Here is an 8443-nt window from a genome sequence, read left to right as displayed (position 1 = left end):
TCTCCAGACTGTCTCTCAGTAGGAAAGTAAGAGACACTGTCGACATCCCCGGGCTGATGTGAAGAGTAAAAGCAAGAGGAGAAATATGCAGCAGCTGGCACAAGGACCAACAGGTAAGGAACATGCTGAAATTTAATAGAATAATATTAGGGAGTGTGAATTTGAGTCTCACAATTCTTTCTTTTTCTTATTCCATGAAATGCCTATCATTTCCTCAACAGGAATTTTCTGGACGTTTGGTCTCGGAAGGAAAGGACTAGAATAGAGCACCCTCTGTGGACACCAATGCAGTTTCAGTGGCCAGTGATGTGGCTCCCAGGAAATGCTCCAGCTCTGCTCTCTGGCAACCGCCATGCATAAAAAAGGACGGAAATGCACTGGGCAAGACGAGAACGACTGGGAAGACGGAGAGGTCCCAAACCACAAAATATGAAAAACTGATGAAACATAGAGGCTAATTAGCCTGAAGAAAAGGAAACTCTAGAGGCAATTACTAGGCACCTTCGATAGTAACAATAATGATAATCCGTTACTGAGTCACCTCTGTATGTCTTATACACATTTCCTCGAATATTCACAACCACCCTGTAAGTCAGGTTTTATAATCAGCATTTCACGAAGAGGAGACCGAGGGTCAGAGAGAATAGGACCCTGTCTGCCCACAAATCCTTCTCACTCTACCCACTGCCTCCCTCTGAGAGCTGACTGCTGTCATAGAATGGAAAATAGGCCTGTTTCTTTTCAGGTCTGAGGCATATAACTAGGAACAATGGGTGGAAATTACAGGAAGACAGATTTCAGTTCGATAGCAGGAAGAACTCTGTAACCCTGGGGTTGTTCACAGGAGGAAGGCGCTGCCTTTGGAGACTCAATTTCCCATCGCTGGAGAAATCTGAGCATTGTTTGGAAGGGGGTTTCTGGAGAGGAGAATGGAGTAGCAAAAGCACATCTGCATTAGATGACTTTTAAGGATCCTTTCCACTCTCCAAAATGTGGTCAGCCCATGAAACAATCAATTCCCAAGATCAGAGGAGAGAGGGCATCTTTGCTTTCCCCGTCATGTTCTCTCACAATGACTGAGCATTAGCTCTGATATTCCAGGGCTCTGGGGAAGAGCTCCCCCATGTCCGCCGCCTCCAGCTCATCCCAGACACTGAAGTACCCTCGATTCATGACATTTCAAGTCCTGAAACTGAGCCCACTATCTCAGCTCGTGTGTGATCTTAGCTGGGAGGTGTCCTGAGCCCTCAACCCCAAGAGCAGTTACCACCTTCCAGGCTCTTTAATCCTTACAATCATGCATTTGGGCCAAGTAATTTAATATTTCACAAAACTCTAGCAAAATAAGATGAAATATAACATGTAATATAGAACAACTTTCTTGCACACAAAGCTTTCTAAAGAAGGTCAGCAAATGTGTTCTAGACATCTCACAAAGTTCACATTGTATTGTGAAACTCTTTTGCGGTACGTGGGCCTCTCACTGTTGTGGCCTCTCCCCTTGCGGAGCACAGGCTCCGGACGCGCAGGCTCAGCGGCCATGGCTCACGGGCCCAGCCGCTCCACGGCATGTGGGATCCTCCCGGACCGGGGCACGAACCCGTGTTCCCTGCATCGGCAGGCGGACTCTTAACCATTGCACCACCAGGGAAGCCCTGAAACTCTTTTTAATGAAGCTGTTATTATGCTACAAGAATGCAATAAAACATCTGAAACCTGAAATTTCCTATTTTTATCACCGCCTGTAAAATTTTCGAAAGGGCCAAAACGATTTGTTTCAAAATGTGTACAGAAATAATTGGATTGAGAGTTTTCATGCCAATTTTCCATTTGGAATGAAATCTAGAGACTGGTACATCATAAACCACTGCAACTATGAGCACAAAATGAAAAGGGTAAAATATTATGGAACACACGTATAATCAAACATAACATATCCTGGAACGAACCACTGATTTACCATCTCCCAGTGTGGGGTTCAGCACAGGGACCTCTTTTATATCACAAAGTGTTCACAAATAATTGGTTTTAATGGAATCCCCTAATTACTTCTGGAAAGAGAAATGCTATATACATGAACCTCTGTACGTGAACACATAATACTAAGAAAGTGCTAATCCTACATCGGTTAATTTTTAACCACAATAGCATTCTGGATTGTTCAAAAGGATGAAATACCAGCACCCTTAATTTTCTCTTTGCAACACAAATCCTTATTCCCTTTTATAAAACTCTGGCAAAAATCTAATCCTTGGATGCCAAGCAAATACATTTTAGCGTACAAATTGAATATAAGAAGTTTATTTCAGATTGTGATTTGTTATAACAGTCCTGCCAAATGGCCAGAGATTAATCATGTGCCCAAACGTGTCAGTATTCAGGAAGATGTTACTTATCTCATGATTTCAGATTTAATTTTAATTTCAAACCTTTCTTAAAGCCATTCTTGAAGATCAGTCGCTTAGGAAACAGACAAACCCCCCCTCAATTGCAAATCAAGTCTCTGGTTTTGGTGGGAGTCCTTTCCAAAGCATTCATCTCTGTCAGTGTATCCAGTGCACTGTCTTTCATGAACCGCTTCCAGAATGAAGTAGAGCAATTCTGTTTACCATCTGGCTCTCTGAGCAGAAAAGTTTTTTTCTGTGTGAAAATATAAAACTGATCTGCCCCCTAGTCTAGACATATATCTTTCCCAGGGCATCATCCATCTTCTCATCCATTCCAAATGGATAGAATTTTAGATGGACCAGTAATCAGAGGTGAAAGGAAGAGAATCTTATTTCATGTGTTTACTTAAGTTGTTTTCAAAGAACATAGGAATTGGAATCACTTTTTTTTTTTTTTTTTTTTTTGCGGTACGCGGGCCTCCCACTGTCATGGCCTCTCCTGCTGTGGAGCACAGGCTCCGGATGCGCAGACTCAGCGGCCATGGCTCACGGGCCCAGCCGCTCCGCAGCATGTGGGATCTTCCCGGACCGGGGCACGAACCCGTGTCCCCTGCATCGGCAGGCGGACTCTCAACCACTGCGCCACCAGGGAAGCCCTGGAATCACTTTTTTAAGAGCACCACCATCCCTGGGAACCGGCCCAATATTTATTTTTTACTATGTGACAATTGAGCACATTTCCAGAAATACAGTAGAAAACACTGCATAGCGGAGGCGTCAAGGGTCTTATTTAGCTGTTGCAGATGTCGGTGGTTAAAACTACCCAGCTTTCACTGGCTGATCTGGAATTAGATCTCCTTCCCTTGGTAACAGTTCTAACCACACAGGTTTATGCTAACATGCTAGATAAAATCGCAGTTGGAAAAAAAAAAAAAAGCGCCTACAGCAAGAGTGAGTTTGATCTCTCTTTAATTGCTCTTTTAATTCAATGGATTGTTGGCATGTACAAAGTGAGTGTGGGTTTCAGTCGTGGACTGGGTTTTTTCCTCCATCTTTCTTTGGTCCCCCCAGAACAATACGCTGTGCAGTGACAAGCACAGTCAAGGTCACAGAGCATGAGTCTTCCAGCTCCTACTGCTGTGAAATTTTTACATTGGTCATTTTTAAACACTTAAACCACCAAGAAAAAGCGTTCTTAAAGAAATCTTGCCTTTGTTCTACAAATAGTAATTGACAAAATTGGTGTCCATTGGGGGGTAAAGAGTATTCTTATCTCTATCACGCAAACTCAAAAAAATTGAGGCCACCCAGATTCCACCTAACTCATCTGCTCAGAATCCTGAAGGATAAGGTAGAATTCTGTGTGCTAAATCAAGCTTCAGTGAGAGACTATCCTTTCAGGATTGACTGATAATCAGTCAACGGGCCCTAAAAGGTCACGGTCGACCCACTGCGAGGATCTGATCGGCTCACGCTTCCGAAGCCCAGACGTGCGCTCCTCCAGCTGGAAGGGCAGCTCCAGAACGTGTGCTAAGGTGCCTCCCAGGCTGGAATCTGTCCCCCTGCTTACTCTAGGAAAGTCACTTAACCTCTCTGAGCCTCCGTTTATCTGTGCAGTGAATATTATAACAGTGCCTACCACGTAACGCTGTTGGGAGGATTTAGCGCGTTAACACTTGGGTAAATTAAAGAATAAACGTTCTTTCCTGAAAGACTTGGACTGCTGACATTTTGGAGAGAGAAATTTTCATAGAGACTCGTGAAATAGAAACTTTTAAAAGTGGTGCCTGAGGACAGCTGAAGGGAAAGCTATGAGCTCCTATTCACCCCCTCTTTCCACCTCTTAAGAGGCTCCCCCAGCCTCTGTCCCCACTTCTCATTCTGTTCTCTAGTTTCCCCTAGGCATGAAAATAGACCCAGCTCCTTACAGAACCCTTTCCCCACCTCTTCCCAGTGGCTCAGAGTTAGGCTTTAATGGAAAGGAAAAAGAGCTGATAATTCATTGATTCTAATGACATCTGCCTATTGATATGAGCGTTTGACTTTAGCTCAAGGTAAGTGTATCATTTCAGACCTCGTGACACAAGGTAAAACTTTTAGCCACAGAAGGGTCTTCCTAGCCTTCTTCATACCATACGGCTCACCCCACTTCTTAAGACTGTCAGCCTCGGAAATACAGACATAACCCCAGTGTTAACAGTTCTCTTTCAGTAAACTACCTGATTGCACTCAAAAGGGCAGTCAGTGTGATCAATATCAGTCTTACAGAACCAAGTTCATTCACATCGCAATTCAGATATAAACGTTCAGATACAAATGTTTTTATTTTTCATCACTTGTGTTGAAAAAACACCTAAGAGGCTCCACTGTATAAGTTACAAAGTCTGATTTATACAGCTGTAATTTTTCGTGTATTATTTTTTTGTGTGTAATCAAACAATAAAGAACAAATATCTCACGATTTCCAACGGGACTGTCTGTCTGGTTCAAATAAAAGTTGGACCTCCTCTGAGTGGTAAATGTTTGTCTTTCTCTCGTTTCAGTATCTTTTCAGTCTGCCTTGGAGCAGGAGCTGTTGTAACCAGGGCTCGGTTACAAGCACGGGTGATTTACCGTGCTTGCCGCTAGGGGGAGCCGAAGGGAAGACAGTGACCAGGTCTGCGAAGGAGGGAGGTGAGCCGCAGGTGATGGAAGCTGTGCCCAAGCCAAGGGGAGAAGGGGCGGCGCCAGGAGGGGCAGGAGCCCCGGCCGGACATCAGGGGGGACTTAGGTAATCGGTAATCCGTGTCTTCGGGTTAATGATCAGGTGCCCCCATAAGTAAGAAAAGCAAGGTTGCCAGGGGCTTCCGTTTCTGAGCCGAGGGGGAAATCGCTCTTCCCACTTTCATCCGTGCTGACCAGCGAGGGACGCAGGGAAATGCGGTCACGGGCTCCTGATAAGAACGGGGATTTTCGAGCAATCATCAGCCGCGACGTGGAACCCGCCGAGAACATGCTTGGTTTCGTTTTGGTGGTGTTTAGTGTTCCTCCTTAGCACAGGTTCCTTCCATAGCCTCAGTGAGGTGGAATTGGGGACGGGGTGCCGGGCTGGGAGGGGACAAGGCTAAGTGCAGGGCTGCAAATCAGCCCCAGCAATGGGTTCAATAGGAACGAGACCTGCACCTGTAGCTTCAAACAAACGAACACAAAAATCTCTCCTCCCAAAGGTCATGTCCTAGTCAGCGTTTCCCCAAAATCACGGCAGAAGCTGCTGTTGAAAGGGATCGTTAACTGTCTGGGTTCAGTCATTGATATGAACAAACCCGCTGAGGCCAGCTGGGCTTTTGTCACTGTGGCTCACAAGGTACATTGTTCCAGCACAGGGGGTCCCAGGGGGATAAGGGAAGTCAGAGGAGACAGGGAAGGAGGAACCTAGGCAGCCGGCCGGGCCCTGCAGGAAAAGCCGACCCCAAACAACCAAGTCCAAGGGCAGGAAGACCGTCCTCCCCGCCGCACACCCCTCAGTCAGCCCTCACGGCGGGGGGGTGGGGGGTGGGGGTGGGAGGTGGCGGTGGGGGAGGGGGGGCAGAACTTGTCTCCACGGAGTCTTTCGTGCCAAATTAGAATCTGAATCGTACCCATAACACAATGGGAGACCTTTGCTAGCTCGGCCATCATTCTATCACATTATTCTAATTCTTGGCATTGCATTTACTATCATCTCATATTGACTTATCGGTTCGCTCATTCCTTTATTCATTTCTGTGCCGTAATTGCCTGTATCTCCCCACTGAAATGTAAGCTCCACGAGAGCAGAAACTTTATTTGCACCACTCAACCATGGCAGCCCCAGAATATAATGTAGGCAGGACACTGCAAGTGTTCAGTAACTATTCCTGCATGAATCAAAATGTGTATTTGAGGAACTGTCCCCCAGCAGCAGTGTGGGTGATGGATGGTGATTTGGGGGATGGAAGGATGGAGCAAAATTGGAAACTGAGACAGGAAACATGCATGTAACGTACCCCATGTCCACTCCCAGGTGGGCTGAGACATCATGCTGGGAGGCGGAGCCTGGGTCCACAGCGTGCAGGGCAGGGAGGCACTTAAGGCCGAGTGGGGGGAGAATCAGGCAATGCAAAAAGTGGGCAGTCCAGAGGGGCCAGGTGCAAACAGAAGTATAAACCAGGGGGCAGGGAACCCTGGGGACCCAGGCACGGGGCTAGCTAAAGCCAGGGTGCTGGATGTCATGCATCTCCCCTTCCCCCAAAGAAATGTAAGTCAAAGAAGAAAAAGCCTGAGTGGAGCCTGGGGAGAAGCAATGCTTAATAAGGGCTGGACGGGTCAACAGGCGTTTAAAAGGGGACAGTGGTGGCTACAGCGGTGCCGGGTCCCCCGCATCATCCCCCAGCTACTGGGAGTGTTGGTGGCTCTGGGCCCTCTGCTGAGTCCCTCCCTGGGAATTGGCCCCAGTGAACGGAGCCGCCCTGCCCAGGCTCACGGCATCCAGTGACTGGTCCATGGAAGGAGATAGCGGCCTGGAGCTCCCTCGTGGTAGGCCAGTTCTAAAAGGCCGTCCCAGGGCTTCCCTGGTTGTGCAGTAGTTGAGAATCTGCCTGCTAATGCAGGGGACACGGGTTCGAGCCCTGGTCTGGGAGGATCCCACATGCCGCGGAGCAACTAGGCCTGTGAGCCACAACTACTGAGCCTGCGCATCTGGAGCCTGTGCTCCACAACAAGAGAGGCCGCGATAGTGAGAGGCCCGCGCACCGCGATGAAGAGTGGCCCCCGCTTGCCACAAATAGAGAAAGCCCTCGCACAGAAACGAAGACGCAACACAGCAAAAATTAATTAATTAATTAATTCCATAAAGACAGGAACCCTATCTATGCACTGTTCACAGTGGTATCTTTGTTACCTAGAACTGTGCTAGGGATTATCTATGAATGAGTAAAAATGGAGCCAAATTAATTACAGTTTATATTATTACCATGCTTTCATTCCAACAAATAGGTCTTGTTTTGAATTCAAATAGTTAAATGAAAAAAAAAATAAAGAAAAAAAGAAAAGGCTGTCCCAGCTCAGGCTCCAGTGGGACCGCCACCGGAGGCCCTGTTACAGCCACAGCTATAGCCACAGCAACAGTTCAACTTCTGCTGCTCAGGGTTACTTCTGTTATTCCTCTCTAGGCAAAGACACCACGGTCACTCCCCAGGAAACTTGTTTCACACAAATCTTCATCTCCATATCTGTTTCCCAGAGAACCTAACCTCAGAGAGTTGGTGCCAGGAGTAATCCAAGGAAATAAACTCTAAAACGGAATTGCAGCACTGGATCATCCACCTGCCAGCTGGAAACAAAGCCCCATCCCTGGAGGTGGGTGAGGCCCTGACAGTCCTCGGCTTGCTGGAGAAGCACCGCTGTTACAACCTTCACTGGTGATGTTGGTGATGAACTGGGAGACAGGTGTACATGAAACTGAATTGGCCATGACAATGGTGAAGCTGGGTAATGGGGACGAGGAGATGCATCTATGTATTCTCTGTTTTGCATATATTTAAATTTTTTCCATAACAAAAAGTTAAAAAACAGAAAGGGAGTGGATATCAATGAATACTATTTAGGCAGCAAATATAGAAAACCAGGAAACCAACCTTTTCTGCTTTTCTCAGCAGCTCTGTCCGAGGCATTGGGGATGCAGCGTTGAACAAAACAGGTGAAAATTCTTGCCCTTATGAAGATTCCACTCTAGTGAGGGAAACAGACAATAAACAAAATAATTGGTACTGGGAAACTGTTTTTGTGCACCTGTGTGTTGACCCTGCTTTCTCTTCCCTCCCCTAAGGGCACAGGTTGTAGCCTTGAAAACAACATAACTGGTTCAGAGATCAAAGCAGTGCAGTGAAAATATTCTATGAAAGTACGAGGATCACAGATTACACAAATAAGTTCCTCTCTAGCCATGCTGTTATGTACCCCTTAACCCCTAAAGTAGAAATACAGTTTCCTTCTCCTCAAATCTAGCAGTACTTACAGCCTGGAAAGAATCACCTGCAGGGAACCCAGTGCCAATGATG

General features: G+C 46.6%; 1 long non-coding RNA gene across 1 annotated transcript; it reads left to right on the top strand.

Annotated features, from left to right (window-relative positions):
- Positions 1-5055: 5055 nt before the first annotated feature.
- On the top strand, positions 5056-8123 carry LOC141277073 (uncharacterized). The gene is made up of 3 exons (XR_012327775.1): positions 5056-5157; positions 7627-7742; positions 8042-8123. It is a non-coding gene; the product is annotated as an uncharacterized lncRNA (long non-coding RNA).
- Positions 8124-8443: the final 320 nt, after the last annotated feature.

This window comes from Tursiops truncatus, chromosome 18, assembly GCF_011762595.2.
Source record: "Tursiops truncatus isolate mTurTru1 chromosome 18, mTurTru1.mat.Y, whole genome shotgun sequence".
NCBI classification, from domain to species: Eukaryota; Metazoa; Chordata; class Mammalia; order Artiodactyla; family Delphinidae; genus Tursiops; species Tursiops truncatus.
Note: the sequence above shows the minus strand (reverse complement) of the source record. Positions and strands in the feature narration are given on the sequence as shown.